Consider the following 17,843-nt stretch of genomic DNA (forward strand, 5'->3'; position numbering starts at 1 on the left):
TTCCTGCTGACCTTCTGAACGAGCCTACCATGGGGATCCTTATCAAATGCCTTACTGAAGTCCATATACACAACATCCAACGCTCGACCCTCATCAACCTATCTAGTAACATAGTCCAAGAACTCGAAAAGATTTGTGAGGCATGACCTGCCCTTCATAAAGCCGTGCTGACTACCTTTAATTAAACCATGCTCTTCCAGATGGTCATAAATCCTAACTCTCAGAATCCTTTCTAACACCTTACAGACGACAGACATGAAACTGACTGGTCTGGAATTGCCGGGGATTTCCCTATTTCCTTTCTCGAAGAGAGGAATTACATTTGCTTCCCTCCCGTCCTCCGGTACGACTCCGGTGGAAAACGAGGATGCAAAGATCTTCACAAGCGGCGAAGCAATCACATTTCTCACTTGCCAGAGCAGCCGAGGACAAATCTGGTCTGGCCCTGGCGACTTGTCAATCTTAATGTTTGACAAAATGTTCAACACATCAGCTTCTTCAATCACTATCTGATCGAGCATGCTTACCTGCTCCTCAATGGTTTCATTCACTACAAGGTCCTTTTCTTTAGTAAAGACAGAAGTAAAAAACACATTAAGGCTTCCCCTCCCTCCTCAGACTGTATACACAAGATCCCTATGCTATCCCTGATCGGCCGTACTCTTTATTTGATCATTCTCTTATTCCTCACGTACGTGTAAAATGCCTTTGGATTGTCCCTAATCCTTCCTGCCAAGCCTTTCTCGAGACCATTTCTGAGCTCTTTCCTCACCTGCCTGTAATCCTCTAGAGCTGAGCAAGACCCTTGCTTCCTCCTCCTTACATAAGCTGCCTTCTTTCTTTTGACGAGAAGCTCCTCCACTCTCGTCATCCAAGGTTCCTTTATCTTACCCCTTCTTGCCTATCTCAAAGGAATACATTTATGCATCACTCGCAACAACTGTTCCTTAAATACTCTCCACATGTCTATAGTGCCCTTTCCATGGAACAATTGCTTCCGGCCTATGCTTCCCAACGCACGTCTGATAGTATCATAGTTTCCTTTTCCCCAATTAAATATCCTCCCATTGTGCCTGCTTCTCTCCTTTTCCTTAGCTAAGTACAATGTGAGGCAGTTGTGGTCACTATCACCAAAATGCTCTTCTACCGCAAGATCTGACACCTGCCCCGGCTCATTGCCGAGCACCAAATCCCACGTGGCCTCTCCCCTCGTCGGCCTGTCAAAGTACTGAGTTAGGAAGCCCTCCTGAACACACCTTACAAACCATCTCCCCGAAGGAGGTTCCAATCAATATTGGGAAAGTTGAAGTCACCCGTTAAAACTACCCTACTCCATTCACACTATTCCAAAATCTACAGACGTATGCTTTCTTCAATCCCCCTCCTGCTATTGGGGGGCGTGTAGTAAACCTCTAATGAGGTGACTGCTCCCTTACTGTTCCTAATTTCCACCCATATTGATTCAGTAGGCAGACCCTCCTCGACAATGGTAACTTCTGTAGCTGTGATCCCCTCTCTGATTACTAGTGCTACCCCCCTCTTCTTTTTCCCCCTCCATATTCTTTTTAAATGTTCTAAACCCTGGAACATCCAGCAACCATTCTTGCCCCTGAGAAACCCATGTCTCTGTTATGGACACAACATCATAGCACCAGGCCCCGATCCATGCTCTAAGCTCATCACTTTTATTCACATTTTCCCCAGTATTCCTGAGCACAGTGATTCCGTTTTGGGAGAGAGCGCGGTGAGGGGGTCATGGAGTCTCAGCGGTTATCATGGTTGTTTCTCAGAACCAGGGACCTGGATTGGGGGACCGGGGGGCGCATGGTGTCTCAGTGGTTAGCATGGCTGTTTCACAGTATCAGGGACACGGTTTGTGGGGGAGGGGGAGGGGGCATGGTGTCTCAGTGGTTAGCACGGCTGTCTCACAGTACCAGGGACACGGTTTGTGGGGAGGGGGAGGGGATGTGGCCATGGTGTCTCAGGGGTTAGCACGGCTGTGTCACAGTACCAGGGTCACGGTTTGTGGGGGAGGGGGAGGGGGAATGGTGTCTCAGTGGTTAGCATGGCTGTTTCACAGTACCAGGGACACGGTTTAGAGTGAGGGGGAGGGGGCCATGGTGTCTCAGTGGTTAGCACGGCTGTCTCACAGTACCAGGGACACGGTTTGGGGGGTGAGGGGATGGGGGCATGGTGTCTCAGTGGTTAGCACGGCTGTCTCACAGTACCGGGGACCCGGTTTGGGGGAGAGGGAGAGGGGATGGGGGCATGGTGTCTCAGTGGTTAGCACGGCTGTCTCACAGTACCAGGGATACGGTTTGGGGGAGAGGGTGAGGGGATGGCGACATGGTGTCTCAGTGGTTAGCATGGCTGTGTCATAGTAGCAGGGACCCATTTTGCTTCCACCCTCAGGACTTTTTGTACTGAATTTTCACATTCTCCCCAGGTCTGCAAGTGCTTCCTCCAGGTGCTCCATGCTCCTCCCACAGTCCAAACAGGTTCAATCGATTGACCAATCTAAATTACCAATCATGTGCAACTCGGTGTATTAGCGATGTGAGATGCAGGGATAGATTAGTAGTCGGCTTAGCCAAGGGAAATGCAGGAGTAGGGCATGACGTGGGTCTGGGTGCAATGATTTTCAGAGGGTCAGTGTGGATTAGAAGGGCCTATGTCCCATAAAATAAGGAAAAAAAATGCAAAATTAAACATTGGAATTTACTGGAAGCCTGAACCAAAAAGAAACAGAGTGCAGGGGACATGGAACAGGTTTGGCAGCCTGTGTGGAGAGGAAATCAGATTTAACATTTTGAGTCCACTGACCATGCATCAGATCTGAAAGCAGCTGGGAATTAGTCTAATGTCTGTTGGTGGGGTTAGATTAATATACGGGCAAATAGAGAGATATAATATATAAACAAAGGGATTATTCATAATCAGCTAGGATGGAAATAAATGTGACATTATTTTAATTCATTTTTCACCTCCTCCCATATTCCTGAGTTTCATGCACGTGTGGGCACATATCTACGTTCCTGTTTGAAGTGGGTTCTGTCCCCTCTATCTCTTTCCTCAGTGTGGCCATCTTCTTTCCTTTATGAATGAGACATGTTTGATGTTGGCTGGGCCAGAGTTTATTTCTCTTTCCTATTTGCTCTTGAGAAGCTGTTGGGGAACTGCCTTTCTGAACCACTGATACTTCGATGTGCTGTCGGCTGCCAGTGCTCAGGTCTATTTGGTTTCACTTCTTTGAGATCTTGTAGTGTTATAACTGAATGGTTGGCTTGGCCATTTCAAAGGGCATTTGAGAATCTACCATTGCTGAGGGTCTGGAGTAACATGTAGGTCAGACCATTGACGGTAGCCAGTTTCCTTCCCTGAAGGACACTAGTGAGCTAGGGGTTTTTAGATTTAACAACCATTAATGTTTCATTAGATTGTTAATTCCAAATATTTTATTGAATTCAAATTCTACTGTCTGCTGTGGGAGGATTGAAGGCTATGTTTGGGTCATTATCTGGGTCCCTAGATTTATAGTCTGTAGAAAATAACATGAGACTATCACCTCCCCAGTAACTCCATCAGCAATAGCAGTGTTGCTATTATCGTGACTGAGGTAAAGAAAACTGTGCAGTTACGTTGTCAAATACTTCCATGGAGAACAAAGCTGTTAATATTTCAGGTGACAGCGACTATGCAGAGATCCTATGGATTTTCAGCACAGAATAGAAACTGAAGTGAAAAGCATTTTAAACATTGAGTGGATGTGCCTGTCTCCAGCGTTTTGACTTATTCCTGTCGTGGAAAGTCAGTGGAGGTTCTCTGGATGATTTTCTCGGATTTGTGGTGTCAGATGCTGCGATCATTCAGGAAGATTCGAGTGTCTAGTGTTCCCACTCTGGACAAGGTGTGGGCACTGCATTTATAGAGTGTCTGGGTCTACAGGGAGGAGCAGGATACTGCACTATCTTTTCTGAAATTTCCACAAATATTTCCCAATGACATACTTTTCCAGATGCAAAGTGTGAAGCCAGTTTATTTCAACAATGTGGATATCAGAGTTGTGAACCCTCCTTCACCATATCCAATAGTCTCACACCAGGGAGAGGACTGTACTCACAATCTCCAACAATGGTTTTGTTCTGGAACATTCGAGGCAGGAGTGGGTGACAAACCCATTATGCCAGAGTGCCATCCTCCCATGTATTCACGAGGTGACAGAGACTATGTCTGTCTTGGTTCTGTCTCCACCGAGGAAGCAACAGAAAATCCTCCTGAAATATCAAGAAGCAGAGTGACTGGAGAACATGAAGAACTGCAAGAAATTAGAATTATTAAAGTGGAAATACTGGGGAAAACACTCATTGTATTGAAGCTTGGTAAATTCCTGGACCAGATGAGTGATGAATTGAGAGGGTCACAGATTTAGGGCTGGAGAGTTGCGTTTGCTGGATATATCTTCCCGGAGCAGGAACGGATACAGTGGGTCAGTGGTCTCCTTCTGTATTGTCAATTCCATAACTCTATGAGGGAGGTCAAAGTTGGTCAAAACACTTTATATTATGGAAAGGGTCCTGCAGATTTGAAAGTTGCTACTTGTATCGCAAATATTTAAAACAGGAGAGAGAGGGACAACAGAATATCATCTGCTGGATAAACTGATGTCAGTTATGAGGAAAATATTAGATTTTTAAAGTCATTAATAGCAACTAGATCTTTGGAGAATAATGATATGATTTACAGAGTCAGCCTAGATTCAGAGAAGGGAAAATCGTTTTTGATAAACTAGTAGGAGTTTTTGGAGGATGTAGATTGTGACATCGACAAATGAGAACCAATGGGAATGGTGTATTTGAATTTTCAGAAGGCAATTGACAGGTGAGCAAAGAACATTAGAGTCCTTCTGTAAGGGGTGAATATACTAAATGGATTGAGATTTGGATAATGGGGAGAATACAGAGAGTAAGGTCCTGCTCTGAACTGAAGGTCCTTGCTAATAGGGTATCAAATGTATCAGTTCTTGGAACACAGCTGTTCACAAGGCAAAGAAATAATTTGAATGTGGGTAACAAATGTAGCCCTTTCCGTTTTGTATTGGTTAGAAGATGAGAGGTTGGCAACTGCAGTTGTTAAAAGGCAAGTAATCAGGACAGTGAATGGTATGTTGTCATTCATTATAAAATTATTCAAGTAAAGAAGTAAAGACATCTTCCTGCAGTTGTAGAGTGTTGCTGGGACAGTGTTTGGGGCACTGTTGGCAGAATGTCTCTCCTTTGTAAGGAACGATTTTATTGCGATCAAGAGTACAAAGGAGTTTCACTAGACTGATTCCTGGATGAGAAAGAGAGTATAAAGGAAATGAGTGTTTAGTCTGATGCACTGCTAGAGAATAACATTTAAACTTGAGGATTATGGACTAACACTCATTATGTGGAGAAAAAGTCAGTGATTTTGTGAGAAATTGGATTTTCCACATGATACATTTTCCCCAATATTTCACGTACCTGTGACGAATCCCCATGTTGGTTGAAATGGAGCTTTAGGCTCTAAATGAACTCTCACCGTCTCAGTGTGCAGTTGTGTGCGACCCTGCACTGTTCATAAATCTGTCAGTAGCCGCAATGTCTCATTCCTGAAAGAGTTAGCCATTCCCATCAGCTTCTGACCTCCACAGGAACACCACTCTGTCTTCTCAGAGATACAAGGTATTGTCTTGAGACTTTGCAAAAAAAATCCATTTTCCATTCTCACCTTCAGAATGGTGTCCTTATATTCCGTTGAAACCAGCGTGAGGTGCTGAATGAGCTCCTCATGTTTAACTGTGGAGATGAGCAATGTCTAGCAGGACTGTTACATGAATGTTACTTACAGCACAGTTTAAATGATATCCAGGTCATGCTGCACATAGAAACAGACTGCTTCAGCGGCAGAGAGGTGGCAACTTACTCTGAACATTATGCGATCTTCAGAGAACATCTCCCACTTCTGACTGTATGCTCTGTGAAAGATGTTGAAGCAGCTGAAGAAAACTACCTTGAGGATACCTGCAGAGATGTCCTGTGACTGAGATGGTTGATCCTCACCAAACACAAACATCTTCCCTTGTGCTCTGAATGGCCTCTAACCAATGGGGAGTTTACACATCATTCCCATTACATTCAATTCTGTTCGGGTTCCTTGATACCATCCTCAGTTCAATCCTGCTTTGATAGCAAGGCCTGTCACTCTTACCTTGTGTTCATATTTTGATTCATGTCAATAGGTCATGATTTGTGTACACGAGTATTTCCTTCTCCCAGAGGATAGTGACTGTCGGGACTTCTCTAATCCAGAGGGTTAAGGGAGATGGATCACTGAGAAGTTTGGGGGGGGGGGGCTGGGGTGCACAATGGATATTTGACGCATCAGAGAGTTGAGGGCTGCAGGAATTGGGCACAAAGGAGGAGTAAGGCATTGAGCAGATCTGTCATGATCTTATTGAAGGAAAAGACAGGCTTAATGGCCTGAATGACTTATTTGTGTTTCTGTTGTTCTCGCATTCGGTTATTGGAAAGTTATTTTCCTGGGAATCCTGTTATTGAAGATTGCAGTCAGGGAGACCAGATGATTTTGTGAGACACCTCTGGATGAGGTATGGGAGTTGTACACATAATGAATCAGGGTCTGCAACATAATCAACAAATGAGCACAGTTCTGCAAAGAGAGGGGAGTAGGATGTTTCACACTGGCACCGACTATTTCTTTTCCCAAGAATATTTTCCAACGCCATACCAAACTGTGTGTGACAGTCTTCAGGCGCTAAGAAAAAGTGAGGCCTGCAAATGCTGAAGATTGGAGTCGAGAGTGTAGTGCTGGAAAAGCACAGCAGGCGAGGCAGCATTCAAGGAGCAAGAGAATCGACATTTCGGGAATAAGTCCTTTGTCAGGAATCCTGATGAACAGTTTATGCCCAAAACGTTGATTCTCCTGTTCCTTAAATGCTGTCTGACCTGCTGTGCTTTTCCAGCACTACACTCTCGAGTCTTCAGGCCCTGAATGGTCTGCTCTGTTTCTGTGTACCGGCTTATCGAAGTAAATGACCTCCAAATGCTCTTGTCTGGCAGGTTTGAGGAGCTGTATGTAACATAGGGATGTTGGACTGAGGAGCAGGAGTGGGTAATTAGACACTTTGAGCCTTCTCCAGCTCGTTGTAAGATTGTAGCTGATCAGTTTTTGGTCTCAGCCCCAATTTCCTATCTGTAATTCAATGTCATTTACTGTCCAATATCTAATATACAGCTTTGACTAAACGCAAACACCCAGGCACTACAAACTTCTGGGGAAGAGCATTTCCACTCAAACAGTCCTTTGTGAATTTCTCCTCATCCATGTTCAGACTGTGGTTAGAGGGGTCACTGTTTTATTTTCTAGTGCTGCTACTCCACTGGTCATTATAAATTTTAAATGTAACCAGGTTGGTGTTATGGCCAATGATATAGGTCTCAGACTAGGTCACGTTCTTTGTGAGGGATAAGTCAGTTCGATATCTTACATTTGCAAAATAAATCACCAAATCAAAGATACTCCCAGTAAGATGGAAAGATCCGTGACAAGCAGTTTGGACAGATATTTACATTTATATTTATCTTTCAATGAATACACCAACACACTTTGTGCATACACACAGACACATATACAGGTGCACACAGACACACCCATACACATGCCTGAAGACAGTCAGAAAAAACTCTGCACAATACCAGCTCGAAAGAGTTTTACAAGAAATAGTTAAATTCAAGACAAAAAGGAAAAACAAAATGAATGGTATTCTGCTTCTGAGTTATTCTGCTCACACAAGCTGCTGGTAATCAGATTCCTTCCTGTGACATTTGGAGTTGGCTGAATTCCCTTTGCTTCAGGCAATGTGGAAATTCCAATGAATCCTCAACAGGAATTCTTCATGAATGGAAAAGATGATTGACAGGTTTTCACCTCTCATAAGTTGCTGTGAGAAGGAAGAAGGAAAGAGAGAGAGCAGTAAGCTGTGGTTTCTCATGCAGGTTTCATTCTCTCGATATTTTAGCTGAAATATGTAATAATGTTCTCTGACCACAATACTGGATCTTGTGAAGCCTCCTTGAACATTCTCAGGATTGTATGACTCCATCCCTGTTACCTGCTCCCTGTAGGAGCAATTTATAAAGTATAATTTGAAGATACGTTTGTACATCTCCTCATAATTTTGTCCAATAAATTCATTTCTTCAAATATCTGTTTTAAAATGAGTACATCGTTCACTGAAATTTGAATCCTTAGTTCTTGTCTCACATAATCGTAGGAAATGTCCATCAGCTACACAACTAACACACTATCCTCAAGATCTTATACGGTTCAGTATGAACATCACTCATTCTCAATCCTGAAGTACTCTGGCGCTGGAGAGGTTTATAAAATGACGAGGGACATGGGAATGGTGACATTGCCTTGCTCGGGGGAATTCAAAACCAGATCAAATAAATTTAAGGTGAGAGGGGAAAGAATTAAAAGAGACAAAAGTGGTAACCTTTTCATGGAGTGTATGGAATAAACTGTCAGAGGAAGTGTTGGAAGCTGGGAGAATTACAGTATTTAAAGCCCAAAGGTTTGGTGCATGAATAAGCAGTGTTCAGTGGGGTTGGGGCCAAATGCTGGCAAATGGGACAAGATTAATTTAGAACATCCAGTCGGCATGGACAAGTTGGACCAAAGTTTCTGTTTCCATGGTGTAAGACAGAATAAGACCTTCATTCCAGGAAAAAAAAAGTAAAGTGAAACATTTTTACAAAGACTCGAAAACAATTGAGTATATTTACTATTCAGTTTAGGGAATCATAGTTATATACAATGCATCTAATGTGGCCTCAGGAATGCCGTGTACAGATGCAGTAAAATGTCCTGACAGCCTTTGTATAAAGTAGAGTCATTCCATATATCTTCCTAATCACTCGCTACTTCTGCATAATAACTTTGTCTGATGTCTGCACCAGGATTGATAAATCCCTTTGCACACTGAGTTTTGCGACCTCGCGCCATTTAAACAGTTTACTGTTGTTTTACCTTTCTTTCACAGTACAAACCTCGGTAGCCCAGCTTATACTGTTTCTGCTGAAGGTTTGCACACTAACCTCCCCTGTCTCTATCCCATTACAGACTCTCTACCTCCACTTGACATCTTAAAGAATGACTATCTTGGTGGCTGAGTTAATTGAGGTCCAATACAATCATTCCCCGCATCCAAATCATTGACAGGTTCGAATTAGTTGTTGATCTTGCACTGAGTTCTGAGGTACTACACTAAGTTAAAGTTTTCCAACCTGAAAATAAACATTTATCCCTTATGTCAATTTCCTGGTAGTTACTCAGGGCTTCACGTTCCTTTGTAGCAGTCTAGAAAGGTTGGATGGCCTTCTCCCGTGCTGTGTATTGTACTCAAACGGCTGAATGACTTCATCCTCTCCCTTCATAAATCCTTAGGGGGCACAGAAGTCTCCTCGTGTCTCATTGTACCGATCATGACTGGCTGAATGCGATCTTCCTCTCTCTGTAACAGCCTCGAGGGATTGAGTGAGAGAACAACGCATTGGGCAGGAGCAGCAGTTGGCCACTCAGCCCCTCGAGTCTGCTGCACCATTCGGAATGTGCATTGTTGACGTGATTGTAACTACACATCCCCTTCCTGTCCGTTCCCAATAAACATGGATTCTCTTGTTCATCAAAGAGCTACGGAACTCAACCTTGAGTGTTTTCAGGAACTCCATCTTCACTGCTCCCTGGGGAAGAGAACACCACAGATCACACAATCCTAAAGAGAAAGGAACATCCCTGTCTCAGTCTGAAATGGGAAGGTCCTTATTCTCAAAATGTGTTCCCCTCAAACCAATTACCAGTTTCGAAACAACAATTAGGAACAGGTATACACAATTCAGTCCCTCAAACCTGTCCGCATTTGCATTAACTGTCTTCAGCGAAATACTTATCAAATGTAGCCTTCACTGAAGTTAAAGGAATTCCAGATACTATAAGCTAACAAGAGTGTAGGAAATAAAAACAGATAACAATACAGCAGAGTACAGCTCTTCAGACCTCAATGTTGTGCCATGCTTTTAGCCTACTTTAAGATAAAACTAAACGACATACCCTTAATTTTACTATCTTCCATGTGCGTTTCCAAGAGTCACCTAACTGTCCCTAATGTATGTGATTCTACTCCCACCGCTGGCAGTGCATTCCACGCACCCACCACTCTCTATGTAAATAAAACCTGTCTTTGACATCTACCAAAACCTTTCTCCAAACTCGTAAAAATTATGCTCACCTCGTAGCAATCATTTTCGCCCTGGGAAGAAGTCTTTGACTATTTACTCTGTCTGTAACTCTCACCATCTTGTTCAGCTCTATCAAGTTAACTCTCATCCTTCTTTAATCCAATGAGAAAAGCCATAGCTCCCTCAACATTTCTTCATAAGACAAGCCCTCTAGTCCAGGCAGCATCCTGGTAAATCTCCTCTCTCCCCGCTATAAAGCTTCCACATCCTTTCTATAATGAGGCGACCAGAATATTTCAAATGTGGTCTCACCAAGGCTTTATTCACCTGCAGCACAATCTCGCGGCTCTTAAACTCAGTCCCGCTGCAAATGAAAGCCAGCACAACATACGCCTTCTTAACAACCCTATCAACTCGTTGCAACTGAGAGACGTACAGACATGGACCCCAAGATCCGTTTATTCCCCCACACTGCTACGAATCCTACACTTGACCCAGTAATCTGCATTCAAATTCGACTTTAAAAATGAATCCCTTCACAAAATAGGAAATTGGAACTGAATTAGGCCACTTAGCCCCTTGGATCTGCTGTGCCGTTTGATCATGGCCAAAATGTTTCTCAGCCACATTCTTCTGCCTTCACCAACTGACCATTGATTCCCTTATTCATGAAAAACGTACTTATCTCTATCTTAAAGAAACACTGTGTCTGTGTGCGGGCGTGATCATGTGTTTGTGTGTAAGTGTCCATATCTATATGTATATGTGTTGTGTGTTTCATGTGTCTATGTATGATTGTATGCATCTCTGTGAAATGATGGCACTGTGGATTTGGGGCTAAATCCATTGAAATTGAGATAAACCCCTACTCCCCTCCTCTCCCTCTACGCCTGTCTCTGTTAAGTTTATAGTCATACAATGCCTCCCTCTGCTGGTCTCCCCATGCCACTGCACAAGTGTCAGTTTTTTTTCTCTCTATCAGAGGACATCAAATACTGTGAATCTCTCACATTGCACGGCTGTTTGGCTTTGAAAATATCTCTGGAGGCACAGAACAGTTTTGTCTGACACCTAGATATATTACCATCACCACTGGGTCAGTTTCAGGACTTTGCAATCCTTTCTCACTTGCACCTTGTAGGGGTGAATTATAAAATATTTCAACTTAAAGAACGTGTAATAAATTCATCGCATCACCTTACAAATGATTTGGTCAGAGTTGCTTGGACGCAGTTACAGTAGAAATACTCTTTAAGGTGTACACTCTGTGTAACGAATAATCTTCAAAGACAAATCACTTCAACATTGCAGAGTGAGCACAGAAGTTACTCAGGAGTATTTCCGCTCTGAATGTCATCAATACAATTATGATCCTCCCTATACCCAACTGTATGTGTGTGTACGTGTGCAGATGGTGCTGTTAGTTCGGATGGTGCTATGATCTACCTCCCTCTCCCCAACTCCTAGACTGAATCCCTTATGGTTTTCTCCCTCCACTGCCATCAATGCAGTAGAGTGTGAAGGCCAGCAGAGGCAGGCATTGCATCATTTTAAACACCACAGAGGCTGGCAGATCCGCTTTGCACACGGATACGCACAGAGACACGCAGATACACATAGATATGAATATCGATGCACAGGCACACATAGAGACTGATGGGGACACACAGATACTAAAGCACACAGAGGCAAATACCGATACACTGATGCACGTGCACACACAGATACACAGACATCAGTACAGACACACCAGAAACACTGACAAACTGACGTTTATACTGACATGAAGAATCTGCCAGCATTTATTTTTCACGTGGTGACTTCCTCAATATTTCATTCACTCGTGTGGTGTGTGCTAATATTTCTGTTGATCCGTTGGGATTCCTCTGCATCCTCACTATAGCTTCCATATCTTTCCTATAACAAGGCGACCCGCAATAAACACAATGTTCCAAGTGCGCTGTTACCAGCAGCAATGAACCTATTTGTTAATTAAACCAAACACCCAGAAAAGCTCACATTGCCTTATAATCTGTTAAAGCACGAGTGACAGAGAACTCAAAAATTCCACTATTTAAAGAAAAATAATAACAATTTGTTCCTTAACTCTAAAAGTGAACATTGAACAACAACTATTCACAGCTCTAAACTCCCCTTCTCTGAACTGTTTGTCATCTGCCTCCACCTCTATAAAAATATACTGTTCCAATTTTAAAAAAACTAAATTAAAATTACATCATTTTAATTTCAAAACCAGGAAGCAGCTGTCATCTCCAGTGTCCTCCTTCTTTCAGCAGTAGATCTCTTTGGATCATCTTCTGTCTTTTACTGCAAGAAGGTTTCATGCAAAAAAAAATAACTTCAATAGAGGGTGTTTTACATGGCAGTCTCTGTCGTTGGTAGTTTACTCTCTGTCTAACTTTCATAATGCTTACCTCTTTATCCCATCAAAATCAAATCATGTCAATGGTTCAATGTTGGCAAAACAGTAAATTCAAAATTTGTTGCGTTTATGATCCTGAAGCATAATTAAAACAGATTCATTAAATATGGAAAGTTGTCAAAATAACAACTAAAGCTCTGTTTCACAGTCAAATGTTGCATATTTTCAATTTTCCCTACACTCTGAAACTGCTAGCTAGTCATATGACAGGTGCTTGCAAGCTCTCAATGCACGAAAGCACTCAACTTCATAGAGCTGCAGCATAACCTCACAGCTCTGAAACCCAGTTCCTCGGCTTGTGAAAGCTAACACGCCTTGCGCCTTCTCAACAACCACATCTACCTGGGTGTTAACTTTGTGGGTCTGTGGAGATGGAACCCAAGATACCTCTGTTCCTTAACACTGTCAAGAATCCTGCCTTTAACCCTGTTCTCTGCATGCAAATTTTACCTTCCAAAGTGAACGACTTCACACTTTTTCAGATTTAACTCGATCTGCCACTCATCAGCTCAGTTCTGTCAATCTCTTTTTGCAACTTACAACAACCTTCCACACTATCCACAACTCCACCAACCTCCATGTCATCTGCAAGCTTCCTAACCCACCCTACCAATTCACCATTCAACTCTCTTATAAAAATCACAAAGAGCAGAGTTCCTAGAACCGATCCCAGCAGAACACTCCTGGTCACCGAGCTCCAGGCTGTGTACTTTCTGTCTACCACTACCCTGTGTCTTTTATGTGCCAGCCAATTCTGTATCTAGATAGCCAGATTTGCCTGCATCCCATGCCTCCTTACTTTCTGAATGAACCTACCATTGGTAACTTTATTAAATGACTTGCAAAAATCCAAATACATCACATCCACTGCTCTACCTTGATCAATGTGTTTTTTCACATCCTCAAAACATTCAATAAGACTTATAGGGCATGACCTGCTCCTCACAAAGACACGCTGACTGCCTCTAATCAAACTATGGTTTTCCTAGTAATTATAAATCGTGTCTCTCAAATCCTCTCCAGTACTTTGCCCATCACTGGCGTAAGAGTGATTGGACTCTAATTCCCAGGATTATCCCTACTTCCTTTCCTGAATAAGGGAATAACATTTGACAACCTTTTATCATCTGCCACAAATCCAGTGGACAGTGAGGATCCTAGGTTACATCCCATCTGACCAAGAAGATTTACCTATCCTTGCTTTTCTCATAAATTTCAGCACATCCCCCTGTCCTAGCATATCAGCCTGTTTCACGCTGTACCCAAAAACGTGAAGGTCCCTCTCAGTACTGAATACTGAAGCAAGGCATTCATTAAGCACCTCCCCTACCTCCTCTGGCTCCTGGTGCAAGTTCCCTCCACTATCCTGAAGAACCCTACCCTCACTCAGGCCATCATCTTGTTACTCACATAAGTGTAGAACGTCTTAAGATTTACCTTAATCCTACTCACCAAGTCTTTTTCATGCCTGCTTCTTTCTCTCCTGAGATTATTCTTCATTTCCTTCTTGACTACCTTGTAACCCTCTAGAACCCTGTCTGATTCTTACCTACTTGACCTTAAGCCATCTTCCTCCTTCGTGTTGAGATATTCTACATCCATTAATACAATGGAGGTATGGGGCTGTAAATGGATAGGAGGTGCACATCCTGTCGCTTCCAGCATGGACTGCAAGTTTCCCCACGCTGGGCAGTCATCTAACTTACTGAATGTTACTGAACAATGCACTGGGGCAGTGTACAGAGCTTTACATGCTGGGTGGGTAACTGCTCCTGGGTTACAGATCAATGCACTGGGGTGGCGTACACAGCTCTACATGCTGGGAGGGAAAATGCTCCTGGTTTACAGATCAATGCCCTGGGGTGGTGTACAGAGATCTACAGGCTGGGAGGGTAACTGCTCTTGGTTTTCACAGCAATTCACTGCTGTTCACTGCATAGGAGAGGTAGTTCATGGACTGGTGTGGTCTGCATAGATTGTTGGGTTGTACTGAGCAGTACACTAGCTTTGTATGAACACTGAAACAAGATGCATAGACATATCATCTGGGTTATAGTGTCTGATTCTGTGACGTGGATTTCAGCTGATTTATCAGCACATTTACTTTATTTTTGTTATTGGACATTCGAAAGTACTACTCATCCAGTTAATCCCATTTGTCTGAGAAGAGGCACGTTTACTGAACTTGCCAATCAAGTAATCATCCGATTATAACATGAATATCCGTCCTTCTGTACCTTAACCTCGCTGTTGGTGCTCATATCCTGGAATCCCGGGGAAATCATTATGAAGCTCAGAAACAAGATGTAAAATGTATGGGTCGTGGTCTCCTGTACGTCCCGGCTGTGGGTCCCATTTGTCTCCCTAGTCTATCGAGAGCTGGCATTGTGAAGCTCAGAAACAAGGAAATGGAGTATATCAGGCTGTTCACTTCCAGGTGTATCCCATGTGGTTCTCCATAGACAGGAAAGTGTGTGCTGGGCTGTTGTTCACTTCCCAGTGTGCCCCCTGTGGTACTCCAAGGACAGGGGTGTATGTGTTTGACTGTTGTTCACTTCCCAGTCTGCCCCATGTGGAATTCCATGGACAGGTGTGTGTGTGTGTGTGTATGCTGGGCTGTTGCTCATTTCCCAGTGTGTCCAATGAGGTGCTCCATGGGCAGGGTTGTGTGTGTGCTGGGCTGTTGTTCACTTCCCACTGTGTCGCATGTGGTGATCCATGGACAGGGGTGTGTGTGTTTGGCTGTTGTTCACTTCCCACGGTGTCCCATGTAGTGATCCATGGACAGGGGTGTGTGTGCTGGGCTGTTGTGCACTTCCCACTGTGTCCCATGTGGTGCTCCATGTTGGACAGGGGTTCCAGCAGCTTTAGACTCGTCTTTGAACCTTGGTCTTTGCGTGTCCACTGAACACCTGTGCCTGTCCCTCTCAGATGATTGTGTGGCCAGTAACACGAGAAAACCTCTTGAGTACTATTGTTAAAGAGCAGGCATCTAACTTGTAGCTGAGGGGCTTCTGACTGACTCCTGTTACTGAAAAGTTAGTGGAGTGGCTGGGGATGGTTTGCTGGAGGTTGTGCTGTGATCTGCCTCAGACATTCAGGGAGACCTGAGGATTTGGTGACCCAAGTCTAGATGGAGCATAGGGACGGTAGTTACAACCTCTGTGTCTGTAACATGAACAACATATGGAGCAGAGGCTGCACAGAGAGGAGGATCTGAAACCACAAAGTGTGTTTGGGAAAAGGGATCTGCTGTATCCACACTGGGTTTTCCAGGAACAGCTTTACAAGTTACATTTAACCTAGGAGCAGAATGTGAGGGGATCCTGACTGAACTAGGAGCTGGTCACAGAGCGGTGTCACTTCCTCAAATACGACCTGCAGCTTTACACCAGGGAGGACGGTGCTGCCAGTGACTGTCCGGGTCACTGTTTCATTCAGCTTATATGATCAGGAACTTTCCAGGCAGGAGTGGGTGAGAGCTTCATCATCTCCCAGTATGCCGACGTCAATGTCACCATTTGGAGTCGGAGGATATATATGGTGGTTGGGAGCAATGGGGTCCATGGGAACATCAGGGAGATGGAGCAACACTTCCCGTGTCTGATTGGGGTCTGAATGAACCCTCCAGTACACACTGCATCACTAAATCCTGTAGTATTTTTCCGTTTCAGTAACATACTACACACCATTCTTCCAAAAGAAAATGACATCTTAAATCCCATTTGCGAAACGTTTATCCATTGATTTCACTTGTCCATATCCAATTACAGACTCTATACCTTCTCTTGATAATTTAGTTTCCTGTTTATCTTAGTTTAATCGGCAAATTTAGTTACAGTACATTTGTTCCGCTCCTCCTGATCATTGATAGAGATTGTAAAGAGCTGTGGACCCTGCACTGGTCACTGTGTGACTCCACTGGTGACGTTCTATAAAACTGACTAAGGCTGATTTATCCAGAGTGCCTGCTTCCTGTTTGAAATCAGTCCTCCCCCAAATTTATGTGTAACACATTTGAGAGCTGAATGAGAACTAGGACCATTAGTTCGGCAATCCAGCTCGTCAGGCCTGTTCCGACATTAAATACAATCATAGCTGATGTCATTGCAGCCTCAGTTCCACATTCCTGTCCGCTCTCCATATTCCTTCATTTACTCAATATCCCAGCACCGACTACACTCTGGGGTAGTGAATTACACAGATTCCCAAACTTTTCAGAGAAGTAGGTTCTCCTCACCCCTGTTGTAATTCTCCCCCACCTCATCCTAAAACCTAAATGGTTTTAGGATCGTTCGAGATTGTCCCACACGAGGAAATACCAACTTCACATCTACATTGTCAATCACCTTTAAAATCGTCCAGACCTCTGACATCTCCTCTCATTTTTCTAAACTCCAGGCAGTGTTGGCCTGAACTGCTCAATCTCTCTTCAAAGGAGAAACTCCTCATCTCTGGAGTCAATCTAGTAAACCACTTCTGAACTGTCTCCATGGCAAATACATCCCTCCTACAGCCAGGACACCAAGACTGCACACAGTACTCAGTTGCGATCTCACATCTCCCTCCCTTCATTATCCATTGTTTTAGAAATAAATGCCAAAGTGGCACTTGCGTTTCTCATTATCTGCTGTACCTACATCTGAGTATTCTGTAGTATATTCGGGCATGTACTGTAGTATACTGTAGGACGCGGGCAGCCAGATCCCTCTGCACCTAATCATTCAGAAGTCTCCTTCCATTTGGATAATAATTTGTCTTTCTGTAACACTTATCCAAATGGAACCACTCATACTTTTGTTGTAAAGTTTCTTCTGTTAAATGTTGCCCCAACCTATCCATATACATTTTCTAAGTACTTGCATCTTCATTGCAATTTTTCACCTGAGTTAGTGCCATCTGTCAATTGGGTTATAACATGTTCTATCCTCTCAACTATGTAAGACTATAGATTGTAAATAGGTGGGGCCTGGGGACCAAGACATATGGTTTCCTAAAAGTTGAATTTTGACCAACAGAAAATGACCTATTTTTTTTTCCATCTCACTGCATTTTCTTGCTTCACCAAGCCTGTATCCGAGTTGAAAAATTAATTTTATTCATAAGCGATCTTATTC

The sequence above is a fragment of the Hemiscyllium ocellatum genome, unplaced genomic scaffold (assembly GCF_020745735.1).
Source record: "Hemiscyllium ocellatum isolate sHemOce1 unplaced genomic scaffold, sHemOce1.pat.X.cur. scaffold_93_pat_ctg1, whole genome shotgun sequence".
Taxonomy (NCBI): Eukaryota; Metazoa; Chordata; class Chondrichthyes; order Orectolobiformes; family Hemiscylliidae; genus Hemiscyllium; species Hemiscyllium ocellatum.